This window comes from Ailuropoda melanoleuca, chromosome 7 (assembly GCF_002007445.2).
Source record: "Ailuropoda melanoleuca isolate Jingjing chromosome 7, ASM200744v2, whole genome shotgun sequence".
NCBI classification, from domain to species: Eukaryota; Metazoa; Chordata; class Mammalia; order Carnivora; family Ursidae; genus Ailuropoda; species Ailuropoda melanoleuca.
The window spans coordinates 82,857,676-82,879,295 of record NC_048224.1 but is presented as its reverse complement, the minus strand read 5'-3'; the positions used below and the strand labels follow the sequence as shown (position 1 = coordinate 82,879,295).

The 21,620-nt window shown below is 36.0% G+C and overlaps 2 protein-coding genes across 26 annotated transcripts in view; one reads left to right on the top strand and one right to left on the bottom strand.

Moving 5' to 3' along the window:
- Nucleotides 1–16,495, bottom strand: part of CAB39L (calcium binding protein 39 like) — a 115,629-nt gene extending 99,134 nt beyond the window's left edge. For 4 of the 22 annotated variants that reach the window (XM_034665141.1, XM_019799541.2, XM_034665144.1 and 1 more), the window contains exons 1-2: nucleotides 15,952–16,260; nucleotides 3,504–3,579 (exon numbers count right to left, since the gene is read on the bottom strand). The gene's annotated coding sequence lies outside the window, so the exon portion shown is untranslated. The other 18 variants (XM_034665139.1, XM_034665143.1, XM_034665151.1 and 15 more) reach the window with 11 other exon arrangements.
- Nucleotides 16,387–21,620, top strand: part of LOC100476962 (histone-lysine N-methyltransferase SETDB2) — a 91,563-nt gene continuing 86,329 nt past the window's right edge. For 3 of the 4 annotated variants that reach the window (XM_034665130.1, XM_011224826.3, XM_034665127.1), the window contains exons 1-2: nucleotides 16,387–17,244; nucleotides 18,525–18,620. The gene's annotated coding sequence lies outside the window, so the exon portion shown is untranslated. The remainder of the gene's footprint in view (nucleotides 17,245–18,524; nucleotides 18,621–21,620) is intronic. The other variant, XM_034665128.1, reaches the window with a different exon arrangement.

The window sequence follows — 21,620 nt, the reverse complement described above, 5'->3', positions numbered from 1 at the left end:
GGAATAAACGACTGATACATTCAATAACATATATGAATCTCAAAATAACTAAGCTAAGTAAAAGAAGACAAAAAATGAGTACTTATTTCTTGCCTTCTGTTTGTTTGTTCTTTTCCCTCATTTCATTATTTTCCTTCTCTGTTTTAAAAAGAAACACTCTAGGGGTGCCTGGCTGGTTCTGTCGGTAGAGCATGTGACCCTTGAGCTTGGGATTGTAAATTCAAGCCCCATGTTGGGTAGAAATTACTTAAAAATAAAATCTTTTTTTTAAAAAAGAAACTCTTACTTGTCTTCTTTCATTGGTTACGTTTGAAATGCTTTTACCTTTGGTTCACACAGCACATGGACCTTAGAATACTGAAATTCTAATCAATCCCTCCTGACTTACATGCCACTGTAGGCCAGTACAATATTGTAGTTCTGCCTTGCTTGTTAACCACAAATTAGACATTACAGTAGTGCCCAGTTATCTGTGGGGGATATGTTCCAAGACCCTCAGTGGATGCCTGAAACCACAGACAGTACTGAACCCTACATAGAGAGAGAGAGAGCTGATATATATATATATAATATATTATACACACACACATACACACCCTTGAACAACATGGGGCTTGGAGAATGCAGGTGAAAATCCATGTATAACTTTTGACTTGCCAAAAATTTAACTATGAATGGCCTATTGTTGACTAGAAGCCTTACTGATAACATAAAGAACACATATGTTATATAATACAGGTGTTATATACTGTATTCTTACAATAAAGTGAGCTAGAAAAAAATATTACTAAGAAAATCATAATTTAGAGAGAATACGTTTATTGTACTATACAAAATCTGCATATGAGTGAACCTACACAGTTTAAACCCATGCCGTTCAGGGGTCAATGTACTAGATTTTTTCTATACATACATACATACCTACCTATGATAAAGTTTAATTTATATATTAGGCATAGTAAGAGATTAATAAAAATAACTAATAAAATAGAATAATTATAATAATATATTATATTGAAAGTTATGTGAATGTGATGTCTTTCTCTCTCAAAATATCTTATTGTACCATACTCACTTCTCTTCTTGCAATGATGTGAGATAATAAATTGCCTACATGATCAGATGAAGTGAGGTGAATGATGTAGGTATTGTGACGTAGTTATTACGCCACTAATGACCTTCTGATGATACATCAGGAGGAGGACCATCTGCTTTTGGACTGTGGCTGACCACGGGTAACTGAAACCATGGAAGTGAAACCACAGATAAGAGGGAACTACTGTAGGAGTGCCTGGCTGGCTCAGTTAGTGGAGTGTGCAACTCTAAATCTTGGTGTTGTTAGTTTGAGCCCCATGCTGGGTATAGAGATTATTAAAAATAAAAATCTTAAAAAAAAGGCAGGGGGGACACTACTATATTATTATTACTGTTTCCTTTCACCAATGTTGCTTAGATTTACTCATGTTTTCTTTATTCCCTATTTCTTCTTTTATTTCATACCTTCCTTTTAGGAGCATTCTCCTCCTTGAAGTATACCATATAGAACAATACTTTTTAAAGTGTGGGTTGTGACCTACTGGTTTCTCTATGCTTGGCATTCTACAGCTGGACAACAGTAAGATGTATTTCTCTTTATTTACCCTGATTGGGATTCATTGGGTCCCTTAAATCCGACAATTGTGTCTTTCATCAATTCTGGCAAAATTTTAAAGGCAACTACAAATATTGCCTCATTCCTATTCCACGTTTTCTTTTTGGAATTATTGATTAGATCATCTCACAATCTTTTATTTTCAATAACTTTTTTCTCTATGGATGGTCTTCGATGTAGTCTCTTTTTAACTGTGCTTCATATACTGGTTTAACACACCATTTAAGTTCTATTATTATAATTTTAATTTCTGATATTCTAATTGGTTCTTATTTTTAATGTGCCTGGTCACTTTTAAGTTCTATTATTCTTTATATTTTAGAATCCCTCTTTTATTTATTAAACATTAAGTATTTATTTTATGTGTTGGGTATTTCTAATAGCAGAAATCTCTGCAGATCTATTTTAGTTGTTTATGGTTTCTGCTCTTTGCTCATAACATTTTGATTTTTTCCCCTTGCTATGTTCTGTGATTTTTTTTTGATATTTTTTGGGGTGTCTTTATTGTCTTTTATTTTTGTAATTTATTTTTTATTATTATGTTCAAGTAGCCAGCATATAGTATATCATAATCATAAGTTTCTGATGTAGTGTTCAATGATTCATTAGTTGCATATAACACACAGCACTCATCACCACACATGCCCTTCTTAATACCCAACACAGGTTACCCCATCCCCCTACCCCGCTCCCCTCGCTGAATGGGAAGAAATCAGAGAGGGAAATCAGAGAGGGAGACAAACCATGTTCTGTGATTTTTAAAAAATGAGTAAGAGCTTATTTGTTAGAATTTTAACGATGCTACTTGGACAACTGGGTTGGTAACTCCCTCCATGGAGGATTTTTAATTGTTTCTGCCAGGTACTGAAAAGTGTTAGAAATCCAGGTCCATTTTAAATTAAAATTCTCCATTTGTGGGGCGCCTGGGTGGCACAGTCGTTAAGCGTCTGCCTTCGGGTCAGGGCGTGATCCCGGTGTTATGGGATCCAGCCCAACATCAGGCTCCTCTGCTATGAGCCTGCTTCTTCCTCTCCCACTCCCCCTGCTTGTGTTCCCTCTCTCGCTGTCTTAAAAAAAAATAAAATAAAATAAAAATAATAAAAAAAAATAAAATTCTCCATTTGTGGGAGACCGTGAAAATAGGGACCAGAAAAATAGTATAAATTAAGGCCTCAAATCCAAGTGAATGTGAGCTGGTAACCAGGAATTAGTAGGAGCGATTTTATTTTATTTTACTTAAGTTTACTTATTATTATTTTTTTTTAGCAATCTCTTCACCCAATGTGGGGCTTGAACTCACAACCCCAAGATTAAGAGTTGCATGCTCTTGTGACTGAGCCTGCCATGCCCCACTTAAGAGAGATTTTAACTCCACCCAGAGATGTCTGCCTCTCCAAGATGGTCTCTGATGAGGCTCCCTATCCTTTGCAGAACTCAAGGAATTTTCTCAGTCCCCATCTCTCTCCCTGCACAAGTTTCTATGCCAAAAGAAAGCCATTTACAACCCCAAAGTATTCAGTGACTTCAGCACTTGCTTACCCCACAGGATATATACTTGTTCTGTTTCAAGCTCCAAAAAGTTTGCTTTATTTTCTTATAGGTTCATCCATTCACAATAAAGGTTTTTTAAATACTGAATCTAGTGTTTTAGATATTTGATGGAGGGAGGATTCAAGAACTCTTCTCTATCACACTGCCAGAAATGGAAGTGTATTTACTATTCCTGCAATTGCTCTGTGAAATTTAAATCAGGATATTATATTTACTCCTAATTTTATGTTAGTATGTTACTGTAATCTATGAGTCTGGCAAGAACATTTATATTTTTGATTGAGTTGTTATATCAGCTTACCTTAGAAGTTGTATGTCATCTGCAAATTTGTTTCAACTTTCTTAGCCTTCACCAAAGTCACTGATCAACACAGCTTCTGACAAAAAGAAAAGCTTCAAAATTAATTTTTAAACTTTTATAGCAAATCCAATATATTTTTTTAGTGTTATCAGATAGATTATAAATTAAATTTCCATCATTATCATATATAGATAAACTAAATTAAAACAGGAAAATCCCTCTACCCCAATTACTTCAAGTGCCAGAACTTTTAGAAAGTAGTGTTGAACTGAATGAAAATATTTTTTCATTGGGGAAACCAGTGGTAGTATGAAGGGGTGGCTTGGGTGAGGCAAGCCCTAGCACCCCCAAAATCTCCATCAGCCCTCATCTTCCACAGGAGGAAACATAACTGATTTAAAGTAGTATCTTAAAGGCCAATTTTTATTAAAAAAAAAAAAAAAGCTGTGCAAAGCTTAGAAGAGCTTTTAAGTATCATAAAGGGAAGCTTTGAAGGTTTTTGGTTTTTTTTTGCTTTTCACAGCATCATGAAAACCCATGCCTACCAATGTTTTTTTCTTCTTTGCCATACTTACAGTTTGTGTCTTTTACTAATTTCAGTCATCAGTGGTAACTTTTGTTAAAATTTTTATCTCCAACATCAATATAAGGATATTTGTGTATGTGTGTTTACATTTCCCCATCAGAAATAAGAGAAAACTTACACTTCTCTCCTTTAGTGCATTGCTCTTGCATGAAGAAAATATAAACCACTGATTTAGGGTCTGCATATTTATGTATTTTCTGAGCAGCAACTACTGGTTTAAATAGAACACTTAGCTCCTGATGTTCTTTCTTCTCAATATTTGGTGTATATCCTGTAATAATGTAGTAGAAAAAGGACAGGCTCTGGAATCACGTAGATCTGGGTTTAAATCTCAACCTCTCACTCAGTAACAGTCCAATCTAAAGCAAATTACTTAACTTCTCTGAACCTCTTAAGAAAAAAATATCAGAGTCTCAATGGGTATCTGCAAGAGTCAAATGATATATGTAGTGCCTGACACAGAGCCATATAACAGGTACTGTCCTGTGTATTTTTGTACGTCACTTCCACTTTGCTCAATCTGTCCAAGAACTTTCCAGACTACATTTTCTTAATTTATAGCCTTGATGAACTTCTGTGGTTTTGTTCAACAATTACGGACATTTTGCAACATCTATTTTGCCCAACAATGTACATAAAATACTTTAAAAATAGCAATATAACAATAATAATGTTGAATACACCCTGCTAAGAAAATACAGTCCCAAATCTAGGTTCTAGAATTACTAGAAATTGTTCCTTTTCTTGTATGGTTATGGCACCAAAATGCTATATAGTTATGTACATTTGCTTCTGTTCCTTTTTAGATTTTTCCTTTTGTTGTACTTTTTAAATTTAACTTTTGAATATGTAAACATACATGATTCAAAGATCAAACTATATAAATAAATTCTAAGAAATATGTCTTCCATTGTTGGCACCTTTCTCATTCCCTTCTTCTACCTATAGATCACTAAATATATTATTCCACGCTTTCGGTTTTTTCCCACTTCATAATATATGCTACAGATCATTCAATGTTGTTGGTACATGTAGACTTTCTACATTTTCTTTTATGATTTCTGGGGGTAAGAGTGACTTGGAAGGGGATGGAGATTATTCCATTGTTGGATGTACTTTAGTTACCTAGTCCCTTACTAATGAGCATTTAGATCACTGCCAATCTTTTGCTAATACAAGTATAGCTGCTATGAGTAACTTTTTAGAAATGGCAGTTTATATATATATATATATATATTTTTTAAGATTTTATTTATTTATTTGACAGAGATAGAGACAGCCAGCGAGAGAGGGAACACAAGCAGGGGGAGTGGGAGAGGAAGAAGCAGGCTCATAGCGGAAGAGCCTGATGTGGGGCTCGATCCCATAACGCTGGGATCATGCCCTGAGCCGAAGGCAGACGCTTAACCGCTGTGCCACCCAGGCGCCCCGGCAGTTTATATTTTAAGTCAATGTGTCTTTAGAACAGATTCCAAGAAGTTAGATGCCTGGGTCAAAAAGTAAATGCATATCTAATTTTGTTGGATATTACCAAATTCTCTCTTAAGCTTTGTGTTTTTGTATCCCTACCAGCAATGCATCAAAATGCCTGTTTCCCCATAGCCTACAGAGCATTATTATGTAATTTTGGATTTTCGTGAGAAAGGCTTGAGTGTAGCTGTCATTTTTAGTGTAGCTTTAATTTGTATTTCTCTTTGTATGTCTTAAGTTAAACATCTTTCATATGTCTGTCATCTGCATTTCTTTTTCTATGAACTCTCATATCTTTGGCCCATTTTCTGTTGGGTTGCTGGTCATTTGCTTTGACTTCTAGGTTAGCTTCATTAAGGAGATTAGCTCTTTGTGATGGAAGTTCAAGTATTTCTTCCTACCTTGTCACTGGTCTTTTTGCTTTGCTCATGGCACTCTTCATTATGTGATTTTTTTTTAGTATATTGGCATTTGTCATGGTTTTAATTTTTTCTGGGATGGAGTCATAGTGCTAAAATCCTCGACTCATAATTTCATTGACTTTAAATATGTTGTTCCATGGTTGTTTTGTTTTTTATGTTGCTGTTGAGAAATTTGTTCCTAATGTCTTCTCTCTACCTGGAAGCCCAGAGGAATTTTTCATTATCTTCAATGTCCAATAGTTTTACTAAGATATGACTTGGATTGGACCATTCTAGAACAATTTTTACAGTACACAATGAGCCTTTTCAAAAGTGTAGATTTGAGTTTTCTCTTGCTTACAGAATGTTTGCATGGACTGAAGTTTAAATATTAGCTCTGCTATTGTTTTTCTCTTCTTAGGAACTCTAATTTTCATGTATCATCTGTTATCATTCCCTTTTTCTCTCTTTCTACCTTTCTTTGTTTAATTGCCATTCTTTTGGCTATCTTCAAGTCCTTCCTCAATATCTCTTATATTCAGTAAATCTATTCTCCCTTAGGTATCTTGGATGTTAGCTTCATTTTGAAAGATGATTTTTTTTGTTGTTGTTTTACTTCCTGAGTTCAGTAAATTTACCTTTCATATCTTCCTCTTTTTGTCCATTTATTTTGGGGTTCTGAATTTGATTTGAGAACTTATTTCCGCAAATGCTTAAGGATATTTAATTCAGGTAGGAGTATTATGCTGTGGTTTTCTTTAGCTCTGTAGTTGAATTCTGACTCTCATTTTATGTTTTCCACTTAATTTTTTTAAAAGATTTTATTTATTCATTTGTGAGATAGAGAGAACAAGCAGGGGGGAGGGGCAGAGGGAGAGAGAGAGAGAGAGAGAGAGAGAGAGAGAGAGAAAGAGACTCCTGCTCAGCAGGAAGCCGCGGGGCTTGATCTCCAGGACCAGGAGATCATGACCTGAGCTGAAGGCAGATGCTAAACTGACTGAGCCACCCAGGCACCCCTACTTGTAGTAATTTTATATGGATGTTGTGTGCCAGTATCTGCTCATTTTGAAGTGTTTTAATTTTCCTAAACCAGATAACAAGAGCATATAGACAGGAGTGAGGGATTTGGAAAAATTACTGGATTTTTTAGTTCAACAGCACCTTCTATTGGTTTAATAAAATACAGTTTTTTGTTTTATTTTTTTTAACATATTGTATGATTTCATTTATATGATGTCCAGAATAGGTAAATACATAGAAATGGAAAGTGGTTGCCAGAATTTGAGAGAAGGGAGAGTAGGGTTCAAGGAGAGTTACTGGGTACAGGCTTTCTCTGTAGGATAAAGAAAATTTTAGTTGAGAATACGTAATATAGTATTCTTTTTTTTTCATTTTATTTTATTTTATTTTAATGTTTTTTTATTATATTATGTTAGTCACCATACAGTACATCCCTGGTTTCTGATGTAAAGTTCAATGATTCATTAGTTGCGCATAACACCCAGTGCACCATGCAATACGTGCCCTCCTTACTACCCATCACCAGTCTATCCCATTCCCCCACCCCTCTTCCCTCTGAAGCCCTCAGTTCGTTTCTCAGAGTCCATAGTCTCTCACGCTTCATTCCCCCTTCTGATTAGCCCCCCCTTATCCCTTTCTTCCCCTACCGATCATCCTAGTTCTCATGTTCCATAGATGAGAGAAATCATATGATAATTGTCTTTCTCTGCTTGACTTGTTTCACTGAGCATTATCTCCTCCAGTGCCGTCCATGTTGCAGCAAATGTTGAGAATTCGTTCTTTCTGATAGCTGAGTAATATTCCATTGTATATATGGACCACAACTTCTTAATCCAGTCATCTGTTGAAGGGCATCTCAGCTCCTTCCACGAGTTAGCTATTGTGGACAATGCTGCTATGAACATTGGGGTGCATATGGCCCTTCTCTTCACTATGTCTGTATCTTTGGGGTAAATACCCAGTAGTGCAATGGCTGGGTCATAGGGTAGCTCAAATTTAACTTTTTAAGGGACCTCCACACTGTTTTCCAGAGTGGCTGTACCAACTTGCATTCCCACCAACAATGTAGGAGAGATCCCCTTTCTCCACAACCTTTCAGCAATTGTTGTTTCTTGCCTTGTCAATTTTTGCCATTCTAACTGGTGTAAGGTGGTACCTCAGTGTGGTTTTGATTTGAATTTCCCTGATGGCTAAATCATAAAATGGGCATAAAATACAGTTTTTTAAATCAATGATTCGTTTTTGGGCGAGTGGTGACATATCTTTTATTCATTTTCACCAAAATCACTAATTTCTACCATCTCTTCTTCCTCTTACCACCAAGCCTCCAGGTAAATAATGTCCCTTCCAAGTCATCCTCTTTTCTCAAAAGCAATATACCTTCCTGAGACTGTTCTTCCATCCCATGCACTTTCAAGTCCCTTCCTTGTAACAGGTCTCAAACTTCTTAGTATTTTCCTCCCTAGGGTGGGGCTTTCACTTTCTGGAGTTATTTTATCTGCATTCTACTGACTCTACGTCCTGCTTCCCTCTTCTGTTTTAACAGTCTCAACCTTACTTGCCACTTTAGCATGGGTTCCAGAGCTCACTCTGCTGCATTTCAGTGTTTACTTCCCTCATACCCTTAATTGAAATTGTATTAGTTAGGCAAGGATGGTGGTGGTTTAATTTACTCTCTTTATAGACCTGTATGGTTTTTTAAAGAATGTACGGTAAGATCTGCATTTAGACAGTTACCATAGTCCTATGGACACCTGAAGTCAGGTTGTTTCGTTATTTTTTATTTTAAAAATTATTTTCTAGTGCATGTGATCAAAAGCTTGACTTTTTGTTTTTTCAAACTGAGGTTTTCTTTATGGTCTAATATAGAACAGATTTTTTTAAAACTGTCCCTTGTGCACCTGAAAAGATGTATTCTCCATTAGTGGACCCAAACTTTGATATAAATCTGGAAGATCTACCTTGCAATGTACTTAATGGCACTGATTATGAGAGACGTGTGTTAAAGTCTCCATTAGCAGGTTTCTATCTCTCCTCACATCCCTTGTAGTTTTTCTTCATGAAAGCTGTCAATGTGCTGTTTGGTACACAGACATTTTTAAAAACCTTCATTGTGAATGCAGCCATTAGCTTATAAAATATCCTGTATTTTAATGCTTCTTGAACTAAATGCTGCCTTGTCTGATATCAAAATGATAACCCTGTCTTAAAATGTGCATTTATATATTTTGATTTTCCCTTATTTTAAATTGTTCATTAATTCCCTTTATTATTATTACTTTTTATAGCTGTACCTTTTGTATACAGCAATCTGAAAATCTTTGTCATTAAGTTGAGCCCATATATATACTAATACATCTGATATTTTTGGTGTTATTGGTAACTTTTCATGTTTTATACATTTTGTGTATTTGTACACACAAATACATATAGAAACTGTGTGCATATCACTGTGTGGTCTGTTTGCTCTTTTCGAAGAAGGTGTTTATTTTAGTATTTAGGAAGCTTTTGTATCCTTTGTTCTTGGGGTTAACTCCATAATATTATGTTTATGTAATACTCTTTATTCTCTTCCCTCCTTTAAAGATACTATTAGTTCCCTGCTATTAGTAGTAACAAAGTTTTCAATTTCCTCTATCCTTCCTTCTCCCCCACCATCCAGTTTTATTTATTTTTTTATTTACTCTCCCCTTCCTCTCCCATTTTTTGGTGAGTTCTATTATTTCTACATTGTCAGACTATTCACATACCATTCTATCACCATTATTCCCACCTTTTAAAGCCTTAGCCCTACATAAAATATATTCAATGTTTACCACCTGACCTGATGTTGAAGTTTCTCCAATCATTTCTTAGTTGTCTGAAATTTGTTCTCTAGAATATTCTTCAGGAAGGATTCATAGGACAACGTTCCTTGAGTTGTTTCATGTTTATAAATGTTTGTTGTGTCCTGACTTCTTGAAAGATAGTTTTATGAGGTATGAAATATTTATTTCCTTGGATATTTAAAAAACGTTTAGTTCTTATCTGCCATAAAATGTTGCTGCTAAAAAAAAAAAAAAAAATCGAACCCAATTTGATTTTCTTTCCAAGTGGACTTGGTCTGTTTCCATGGAAGCAAAAGAAAAATTTTCTTTCCCCTTATTTTTAAAATCTAACAATTCTACAAGAATACATCTTAAGTGTTAACTGTTCTGGGTTGAGTTCCCCAGATTCACAGTATGCCTTTCAATATCTATAAACATTATTTAGTGTTAAGTGCTCTTGAATTCAATTCTAATTGTTCTCTGTGCCATTGCTAAGTTTATTTTTTTATTGTGGTAAAACAAACAACATAACATTTGCCATTTTAACCATTTTGAAGTATACAACCAAATGGCATAAAGTATATTCAAATGTTATGTAACCATCACCATTGTGCTTTGGTTTAACATTTGGGGAACTCCTTATATATACATTTTAGTTCTCTTTGCCTATCTTGCCTTTCTCTTCACTCCTTTAAAATCTGTTTGATTTTCTTCAATTTTCTCCTTTCTGTTCTATTTCACTCACTGCTTTCTGGGATGTATGGTCACTCTTGTTCTCTTTCTCACTTAATTATCATTTAAAAATATTCTTCTCCTAAATCTTTGGGTTCTGTCAGCTCTCACTTCACATCCCCGTACAGACTAGTCATCTCATTTCTGAGCTCCTTTTATTTGTGTGGTTCTTTCAAGGGTGTCATCTTTTCCTTAATTTCCCTTCAGTCATTTTTAAGTATTCAGATTGCTGTTTTCATCTGCTTTATGGTCACATTTTTTCTGGTGTGTTTCCATTATATCATGTTAACGCTGTATGGCTCATTTTTATTTTTTCCTTAAAGCAACTTAATATGTAGTTATAACACAGTCCATTGCCCCATGTATTTATGCTATCGTACTAGAAGAGATCTGTTTTGTTTTACATTGTATGGATGTGTTGTGGTTTTTAAAAACCCATTCCCCAATTAAGAGACAGCTGGGTTGTTTCCAGTTTTTGGTGATTACAAATACAACTGCTATAAATATCAGAAAAGAAGTGATTATAGGTTTCATTTCACTTTTCATGAGAAAAACATGTAATAGTCTTTGGGGATATGCAAATTAAAATCATAATGAGACACCATTACACATCCCATATAATGGCTAAAACTAAAACAAACAAACACAATCACTGGTGCCAACTGCTGGCAAGAAAGAGAAGCTAATGGAGTTTTCTTACCTTGCTAGTAAACTTCAACCTAGGAGTGGGATTGCTAGGTCACATAATAAAGGTATGGTTAATTTTATAAAAAACTGTCAAACTGTCTTCCAAATGGCTGTGGTATTTGCATTCCCACCAGCATGATGTGAATCCTATTGCTTTGCATCCTGGCCAGCACGTGATATTTTTTTCTTCCTTCCTCCCTTCCTTCCTTATTCTGGGGAATAAGGTGGGGGCATTCTAAGAGGTTGCATAGTGGTATCTCATTTCATTTCCTCAATTACTATTCTATACATTTTTCATTTAACACAAAATGGTGACCTTTTTCCAATGTCATTAAATAGCCTGTATCACTAAACAGCTTTTGAAAATATTCCTTTTAACAGGCTGAAATATATCTATCATGATGGGTGTGTAATAATTTATAAAAACCATTCTTCTACCATTGGTTATTTTTTTAATCTCCAATTATTCCAAGTATAAAATTACACTGTGATCATAAAGCTTTGACTCGATCTCCATTTCCACAGAAGTTTCCTTACAAAGGGTCAAAGGGTATAGTTTTGTCTTGATTCATTCTGACAAATTGCTTGTTTAAATGTTTATTTCTTTAATTACAAGTTAAACATTTTTCCTGTAAACCATTTGTGCTTGTTCTTTTGTGATCTGAGTTCATGTCCTTTGCTCATTTTCTGTCAGGGTACTGACATTCTTATTTGTTGATTTATAGGAGATGAATACACTCTCCAAAGGTAAAGATACTGCTTTACGTGTAAAGCAAGCTAGGCCCACCACTGACCTCCCCATCCAATTCTTTATCCTATTTGAAATATGAACTATACTTCAAATGAGCAAACATGCATCCAAAACCAACTACATGCAAACTTGTTCATGACTCAGGAAGGAGCCTTGCCTTCCATGTAATTATTTTGCTTGTCACAGCCTGTGAGAAACAAATATAAGATACGCTTAAATGGAGAATTTGAGAATACGGCAAGAGGTTATTATTAAACTAAACCTGTCTATACTCCAAAGAGGAAGCTGAGCTAGGCATCAATTACTTTCAAAGGTAACTGTGGGCAGTGAGAACCATTAGAGAGAGAAAAGGAAAGTACAAAGTAGTCCCTAGGTCTGCAAATGATGATATAGGCCACAGTCATATTATTTGAGGGTCACAAGCTACGCACCTTAATCCTCCCAAATCTAACTGTAGGAACCTAACAATCATCAAACGTTCATGACAATCTTACAGAAATGAAATTGTTAAAGATTTTTTGGGATAACATAACTTAAAAAAAAAATAAGGTAGCGAATAAAATCCTACTCCTACCACCACTTGCAAAGATTCCGTGCTTCCTACCTTGATACATTTTAGCCTTTAACTTAAACGTGTGGCACAAAATGGCAGGAAGTGAAACAGCCATCTGGGTCCACAACATGGAGGTGCATGATGAGGTGGCAGAGTAACTTATCATTAGGAGCTTGGGGGCTTCTGACAACTTTTTGCAGCAAAGCTAACTGATCGCTCATATTTTTACTTAGTTTAGAAATTTTTTATTTTATTAAAAAATTTGGGGGGCCATGGAGTGCCTGGCTGGCGCAGTCAGTTAAGTGTCCGACTCTTGGTTTCGGCTCGGGTTGTGATCTTAGGGTCTTGAGATCAAGCCCTGCATCCGGCTCCATGCTCAGCACGGAATCTACCACTTAACTTTCTTTCTCCTTCCCCCTCTGACCCTCCCGCTTGTTCTCTAAAAATAAGTAGATAAATGTAAAAAAAAGATTGGGGGAGGCACAATTATTTTTTAGGTTATCACAGTAGCCAAACCTGTATCTTAACTAATACAAATTCCAAGTTGAGAAGCAGGGGCTTTGTCAGTAATACAGTAGCATATAAAATGTTAAGAAAAAGACGGCCTAAATTAGGCAGCAGCAATGAGTGTAGAAAAATGAACAGCAAAGCCGTTTTGGAGGGTGAAGCTACAGATTATACAGTTAGCTAACAGGGAGAGGTAAGAATTGGAAGTTCTAAATCTGAGCCACTCAGAAGATACCTATACCATTAATCAAGATAAGAAACACAAAAGATGGAGGGTTGCATACAAATTGAGTAGATCTAACTATCCAAAAGGCTGTGAGAAAGGAGTGTTAAATGCTTAAAAGGGCATAGAATTAGGGCTTATCTGCACAAAAATTATAGTTGAAGTGGCAAGAACAAATGAGATTAAAAAGCGAAAAGTCATAGTAAGGCGAAAATTATAGTGTTTCAATCCTGTCTTTTAATAAAAGCTACATATATAATACTTCAAACACTTTCTCTTTAAAGGAAATAATCTGAATGACCCACGTGTTTATCTCACAAGCATTTTCTGTAGATTAACAACATCCTCATGACTCAGGCAATCAATTTCATTGATTAACAAACCACCACCGGGGCGCCTGGGTGGCACAGCCGTTAAGCGTCTGCCTTCGGCTCAGGGCGTGATCCCGGCGTTATGGGATCGAGCCCCACATCAGGCTCCTCTGCTATGAGCCTGCTTCTTCCTCTCCCACTCCCCCTGCTTGTGTTCCCTCTCTCGCTGGCTGTCTCTATCTCTGTCAAATAAACACATAAAATCTTAAAAAAAAAAACAAAAAAAACAAACCACCACAAACTGCGATAGTAATTTTCATCTTCACACAGTTTTAAACTACTTTTTAATTTTAGTCAAATTGTTTAATTTATCCCCATGACAACTATATTTGTTAAAGACCGGAAAAGTGATGGCAAAATGCACTAATTAATAAGGAATATAGAAATATTTCTGAAAATTAATCTCAGAGTGTTCTCCAAAAGTAACATTTATTTATATGAACAAAATTACTACAAAGCACAGCAAGGTATTCCTAGTATTTCAAAAATAATTTTAAAAAGAGAAATTATTATATGCAAATCTGGTTTTCAGTTAATGAGGTGGGGAAAACCTATCAACTTTTAAATGTGTTCTTTTTATAAAAAAGTGCTCATACCCTAAAATCTCCATTAATAAAATCATTTAGATCTTTAAAATATCAAATACAAGAACTGCAAACAGGTTGAGAGCATTTTTATTGATTTTTTTTATGAAATAAGTAGATTTTAATCTACATTCAGCCACAAAATACCACAATCATTTCAAAGGTGTTATCAAATTTTTTTCTAATTAAACAGTATGCATCAATTGATAATGGGGAAAGAAAATCTAAACTTGTATATATTATGAGGTTGCAATGAAAAATAATCCTTAACATACCAATATAAGTTAAATCATTTTTACTTAAAATCACTTAACATTGTTCATGCAAATGTAATATTTTAAAAAATCTGTAAGGATCTTCAGATTATACATTATGAAACCTAGAGACTCATGCTTCAAAAAAACCTCATACTTAGCTTATTATTTAAAAATTACTTAAAATTACAGAACATATTTATGCAATATAGTAAACTTAAAGATGCAGTATTTTGACTTTAAGCAGTGTTAAAAAGAAACTAGAAAAACAAACACAATTTTTCATCAGAAGAGATCTAAGGCACTGACAATTCTGGTACTCATTTACTACAACTGTATGCTTTCAAGAAAAAATGGCAAACAGCATTATTACTTGAAGGCTCACCTTGATTATCTAAATTTCTCTGTATTACGATTTCATAAAAATATCATCCATAGTATTATTTGTATGTATAAATTGGAAGCAACAAATTTAGTTCAAGAAAATGAAAGTCAAATTTTCTAGAAAGCAGGTTAAATAAATTCTCTTTCGGTTAGGCGAAAAAGAAATGTATATCCACACCTTCCAATTACTGCATTATTTTATTTATTCATTCAACAATTATACTTCTGAACATATGCCAGGCATTATTACATGAGAACGCTATGCAAAAGTTTCGGCGAACATTTACTGAGCTATTAGGTGATTTTTCTTAGCCACTGATCTCTTACTTTAGGATAGCCACCTGTACATTAGCCATCAACTAAACACTAAATTATTGATACTTAAACTCTTGCAACTTAGGCCTTATAAGATCATGATTTAAGAAGCAAATTTTAAAAAGAAAATTAAATTTAATCATTCAATTACTGCTGTTTCTTTGACATTCCTGCCACAAAACACGTGGTACTCTTGACTAGGGTAAGTCATCATTGGATAACTAACTGAAAACTAAACTCAAGTATTTTTGCTTTCGTCTAATGCGTGTCAAAACTGCTAATCCCAAAATACTAGCCTGTTATCGGCTAGGTTTTCAGATGCGATAAATTTTCCTCCCAAATAAAAGAATGCGTGCAGTCTATTTGGATTCAAAACAAAAACCGAAGAGGAGGGAAAGGAGGTAACTCCTTTCTTCCACCTCAAAAAAAGCTCAGAAGATACTTTCCCTTACAAACGCCTCCCCTTGCCCCTGACGAAGCAACCAAGCAAGTCAAGGCAGACCTAGAAATTCCGAAATCTTCAACAGATCATAACCAGGGAAACAGATTTGCCAAAATTCTTCCTTCGATCCCATTGTTTCTGCAAAGACCACCACTTACTGGATTGAAAAAAAAAAAAAAAAACACAAAACACTGCAGAAATGCTGCCTGCATATTAATAGATAAAACTGCCCAAATGCAGAACCAGATGCCCACGATTATCAAAGGATGGGCTTAGTCAGAGGGTTGACTACCAAGAAGAGCCAACACTTGAGCAGTCACTCCCTCGCAACCGACAGAAAATGAAGACGTCTCTTTCTAACCTGAGGATAGTGGTGAGGCATCTCCCTCTCTCCCCTTCTACTATGACCAGCCTTGTTCCTTCCTGAATCAGGCAGTCCATCAGACAACCTCCTTAAAGAGGGGTGACGGTCTATCTTCCGAGACAAAGATAACGGAGTAGCTCTCTGGAACCAAAGGAATCAGCGTTAAGGCATCAGAGCCCCCAGCAAGCCCTCCACAATGACGAACAAACGAAAGCCTGGGATTCCGCTCCCCCCTCCCCCAATTCATCTCTCTCTTTAGCCAGGGATGATTCAGACCAAGAAAACCTCTCCCTTTCAGGTAAGTGAGAAGGCACCAGGTGTCTGCCCTCCGATCACTCTTCTCCACTGCTCTCTCAGGACCCCTCCACACCTGGAGCCACTAAGTAAGCGTTCAACCGCCAAGAAGCCCAGTCCTAGCCACACACAAGATGGCAGCGGAACACCTACCAGAGGAAACAGCTGCACCACCACTCCTGCGATGCCGGCCTCTCGACTGCGAGTATCCCCATTGGCCCCGCCAGAGAGCGCGATACAAGCCGAGAGCTCTGGCAGCCAATCGGGAGGCGGCGCGATTAGGCGCCGCCGCGCTGCCGGCGATACGCGCGCGGTGCCTCTGAGGCGTGAACCCAGTGGGGTGTCCAACCAATGGGCTTCCGGCCAGGTAGCGGGAACTCTGGGTGTCCAACTCCTCCCATTTAGGATTAGCGTTCGGTAGGCCTGGGCGTTGGGGATTGGGCGGTCTTCCTTCCCCGCCTGACGCGAGGCGGGGCAGTTGGTGCAGAGGTGAGGTCTAGTAAATGGTGAAGTACTTCCTGGCCTGGGGGTATCTGGGACCGTGGGGTCTCGGTGGCGTGGAGTCGGAGAGAAGCCCGACCCGCGAGGAAACCCAGCCTCGCCCACGGAGCGGGCCCGGTGCAGCCCTCAGGTCCGGCGGGCGGCGTGGAAAAAGCAGTGGTGCCAGTGGAGCCGAGGCACGGCCTTGGGTGGCCCCCTAACAGCTCCTTCGGCCCAAGACCTGGGAACGCGGCGAAGCCCTCGGCTACGTGAACCCCCGCCCTTGCAACCTCCCTTTTCCTTTTATCCACCTGCAGTCCCAGGCTGTAGAAGGGACCGCGGGAGTTCTCAGTTCTCAACCCCCATTTCATTTTCTGTCTCCGGGTGCGTACCTTAATGTGAGGTGATTCCTAAGCAGCTGGGAACCTGAGGCTGTAAAAGGGGCTGCAGAAAATGGACTGCAGTATAAAATCCAGAAGCAGAACTGGAAGGTTTAACCACTGACCCATTTCACAGGTAAGACTTACACTAGTCCTAAATAAGTAAAATCATTTGTCCAAGATCACGGAATTCAGATTAGATCCTAAAGCACCTGACTCTCCTTAACCACAACCCAATAAGTAATTAAAATGAGGAGCTGTGCTCTTCAGCATGTGGAAACCTGCAATGAGTTCTGTATGAGGCAAAAAGGTAACTTTGGAAAGGTAGAGTGGAATAACCAAAAAACGGACTCTGAAATGATTCTGCCTGGTTCCTTATATTCTGTCAATGCCACTTAGAGTGTGACACGCCTTAACTTCCTCATTAGAAAAACAGTAATGCTAATTTATCTCATTGTTATGCAGATCAGTAAGAATAAGTGAAGTATTTAGAAGTGTGCCTGACACGTGGTTTATACTCAATAAATGTTCATTACTCTCTCATTGTAATTAAAACAATCGAAATACAGAAGAAATGGTCAGCTTCATAAAGAGCCTGTTTCTAAAAACAAAGCAACCATAAATTGAGGCGGAACAGACCAACTGCTTTTCTCCAAAATGAAAAATAAGGGGAAAAATATGAACAAATTTAAAAATCCTGTTTCACTCCAAAGTATTAAACCAGCTGTCTCTGGATGATGAGATTATGAGTGATTTAACTTTTCTTCTTTACGCTTTACTATATTTTGCAAATTTTCTTCAGTAAACATTTTACTGTTAAGTTATTTTTAAAATTTCAGAGGATAGGAACAACATTGGTCAGAGTTTTCTTCAAAAAGCTATTAGTATGCTTGTGTGCTGTAGGTGGAAATAGGAATTGGTAGGACCTTTCTAGAAAGGAATTTGGCAGTGTGCTACAAAAGCCTTTAAAATTGACAATCCTTTTTAAAAAATTATATACTTACATTTTAAATTAAGTACACTATTACATTCTCTTTTTACAAAATTAGAACCTTACACTTAGCACAGTCCACAATCCCTGAATTCCCCCTTTGCTTCCTCAACCCCACGCTAAAGACTTTGCTGCAGAGCCTTTAAGTCTGTCTTTATACTTACATATTCTCAGAGGGTTCATATATTTATTTGTAATTTTAAAAAATGTTGATAGATCATACTATATCATTTTCTATCTTTATTCATTTGACAGTGTTTTTGAAGTGTATTCCTGTTATTTATAGCTTATTATGTATTTATGGCTCAATTTTTTATACCTGCTGGATAGTGTTCCAGTGTATGGCTGAGTTGTTCTGTTATTGTAAAATATTTATTTTTGTCTCTCTTATTGGTTTTTATATTAAATTCTATCTTGTTTGATAGGTACTGTATAGCACATTTTCTTTGCCATTCTCTTTTTGATGGACATTGGTTGTTCCCAGTTTTTCAACTTATAGACAATGCTGCAGGGAAATCCTGGTATGTATTTTCTTCTGCACATGTGCTATTTCTCAAGGATATATATATACCTAAAAGTGGGATTGCTGGGTTTTAAATTATGAACATTATTATTATTTTTTTAAGATTTATTTACTTGAGAGAGAGCACTAGCGGGAGAGGCAGAGGGAGAGAGAGAATCTCAAGTGGACTCCACACTGAGCAGGGGAGCCTGACAAGGGGTTTGAGCTCACAACCCTAAGATCATGACCAGAGCTGAAATCAAGAGTCAGTCACTTAACTGACTGAGCCACCTAGGTGCCCCAAAGTTATGAACATTCTTAATTTTAATTTGTCTTGCCAAATTTGCCTCCAAAATACTTCTACTAATTTAAACATCCCAAAAATAGTTTTGAGACTTCAGTTTTCCTACAATCTAGACCAACACAAGATATTGTCTTCTTTTCGTCCATCTGATGGATGAAATTAATACTCATTTTTAAAAAAATTTTCATTATCTGATTACTAGTAAGGTTGCAGTATCCATGTGTTTATTAATCTATAATTTATGTAAGTTTCTACAGTTTCTTTAAAAAAATTACCCATTTTTCTTTTGGATCATCTTTTTCTAAATGGTTTAGTGTTTCATGTGCCCTGGCTACTGCACATCCTATATCATTTTTAAAGATTTTTTCAGCATCAGGGTGCCTTCGTGCCTCAGTTAAGCATTTGACTCTTGATTTCAGCTCAGGTGGTGATCTCAGGGTCGTCAAGTCGAGCCCCACTTCCGACACTGCACTGAGTGTTGAGCCTGCAGCACCTCCTCCCCAACCAAAGTTCACAAGCTCTATTTTCTCCCAGCTCTTTGCTTGGCTTTTAATTTTATTGTGTTTTTGTTTGTTTAATCTACGGATAGATCTTGCTTTTCTTTAAAGTCTTTAGGTGTTTTTTTATTTTACTGCATTTCTCTAAGACTTCCAGTATAATATTGAATAAGAACAGTGGTGGAAAATGTCCTCATCTCTGTGCCTGACTTTAGTGAAAATGCTTCTAATGTGTCATCATTGTATATGATGTTTGGTGCTAAGTTTTAGTAAAGAGTTTATCAGGTTAAAGAAGTTCTCTTCCTAGTTTAAGGGTCCCTCATCTCCCGCCTCCAGAGTAGTTGCTGACTTTTATTGAATTGTTTTATTTTCTGCATCTGAAGTGTTGGTTTTCCATTTATATGTTAATGTAGGAATTTACATTGATAAACTTTCCAATATTAAATTTTTGGGGTATTCCCAGGATAAATCTTATTTAATATACTTTTACTCTATGGCATATTTTACTTACTATTTTTGCACAGAAGTGCTTTTGGCCTTGAGTTTCTTTTCTTACATGTCATGGTTATACTAATCTAAAAAAAAAAGGTGACTGGCTCCCATATTTTTCCTGCCCTGGAATAGTTCGTATATGATAGAAATTATCCATTCCTTGAAAGTTTTGTAGAATTTATCTGTAAAACTTAATAGACCTGGTATAATAGGAGTGAAGTGGGGAGATGTGGCATGTAGCTCTCCTAAGATCTTTTAAATGTTGTTTAAACTTTTTTTTATACTTTTGCCTTAATGTGGGATTTTTACTTCTTGAGCCTATTTGATATTAAGTCAGTAATTTCAATTAGATATTCGTGTGAATTGTTCTGTCATTGTAAAATATTTCTCTTTGTCTCTTCTATTGGTTTTCATATTAAATTGTTTTGTTTGATATGAACATTTCTTATATTTGCTGGTATGTCTTTTTTCACATACTGTTATTTCAACCTTTTGATGACATTTTGTGTCATTTAAGTGGTCTCTTTAAAATATCATAGCTAGGTTTTGCTTGCAATCCATTTTGAGACTCCTTTAATAAGTTGCATTAACACATTCACCTTTTTTTGTGACTATTAAAGTTTAGCCTTTTTCTTCTCATCTTGTTTACCATGGTTTTCTTTGTATCTTTTATATCCTATTTTTCCATTTCTCTTTTTAACTGAGGTTGGCTCCAAGTTTTCTTTGTTCTGCATGTTTTTAAAAATATATTACCTTTGCATTTTCAACATAGTTCTTAAATTTATGTTTCCTAACAAGATCTGAATTTAATTAGTATTGATATCCTCCATATGAAGAACTGGACGGTGCTTCTACTTTACTTTCTCTGATCTTGCAGTAATCCCCTTCTATAAAAGAACATAATTTCCCAGGGTTCTTTCTGTCATTTTGTTTCATTTGTTATTAAAACCCATTTTTAATCTGTCTTTACCATTAATGTGTTTTAGTCATTTGCTCATTACTGCTTCTTATACCTCACTACTTCTGTGTATGTTAGTTTTTTTCATGAAGTTTGGGTACTTCCTTTTTCTTTCAGAGAGTCCCTAAATGGCTTTTTGAATGTCTATAAAAGTCTCTCTCTCTCTCTTTTTCTTTTTTTTTTTTTTTACCTTCACTGTTGAAAGATAGCTTGGCTGAAAGGCATTCGGAGTCAGACTTACACTTTGCCTTAACTTACTGCATCTGGCATTTCTGATGAGAAATCTGATTACCAGTCTGATATGTGTTTCTTTTAGATAATCTAGATTTTCTGGAAACTTCTAAGACTTTGTCTTTATTTTTGATATTCTAAAGTTTATTCAGTTTGTCTAGTAGTGTGTATTTTATCTTGCTTGGTACCCAATGAACCCTTGGTTGGCTTATGTGTTTTCCAGTTTTGAGAAAATCTTGATCATTATTGCCTCTTCTTCATTTGAGGTAGTTAGCGTTACTATCCCCATTTTTAAAGTTTTTATAAAGTATTCATAAAAAATAAGAAAACTTAAAAAATATTTATGAAATGGGGATAGTTTATGTGAATAAACAGTATTTTAAATATGGGTGATTAATTTCTCTAATTTCCTAATTTTGATATTTTACATATTTTTCCATTTAATATGTATTCTGGTTTCTATAATAATTTATGCTATTTTAAAAGATTATTAGAACAGTCTTTTCTTACATATTTTATTCTTTGCAAATATGTACC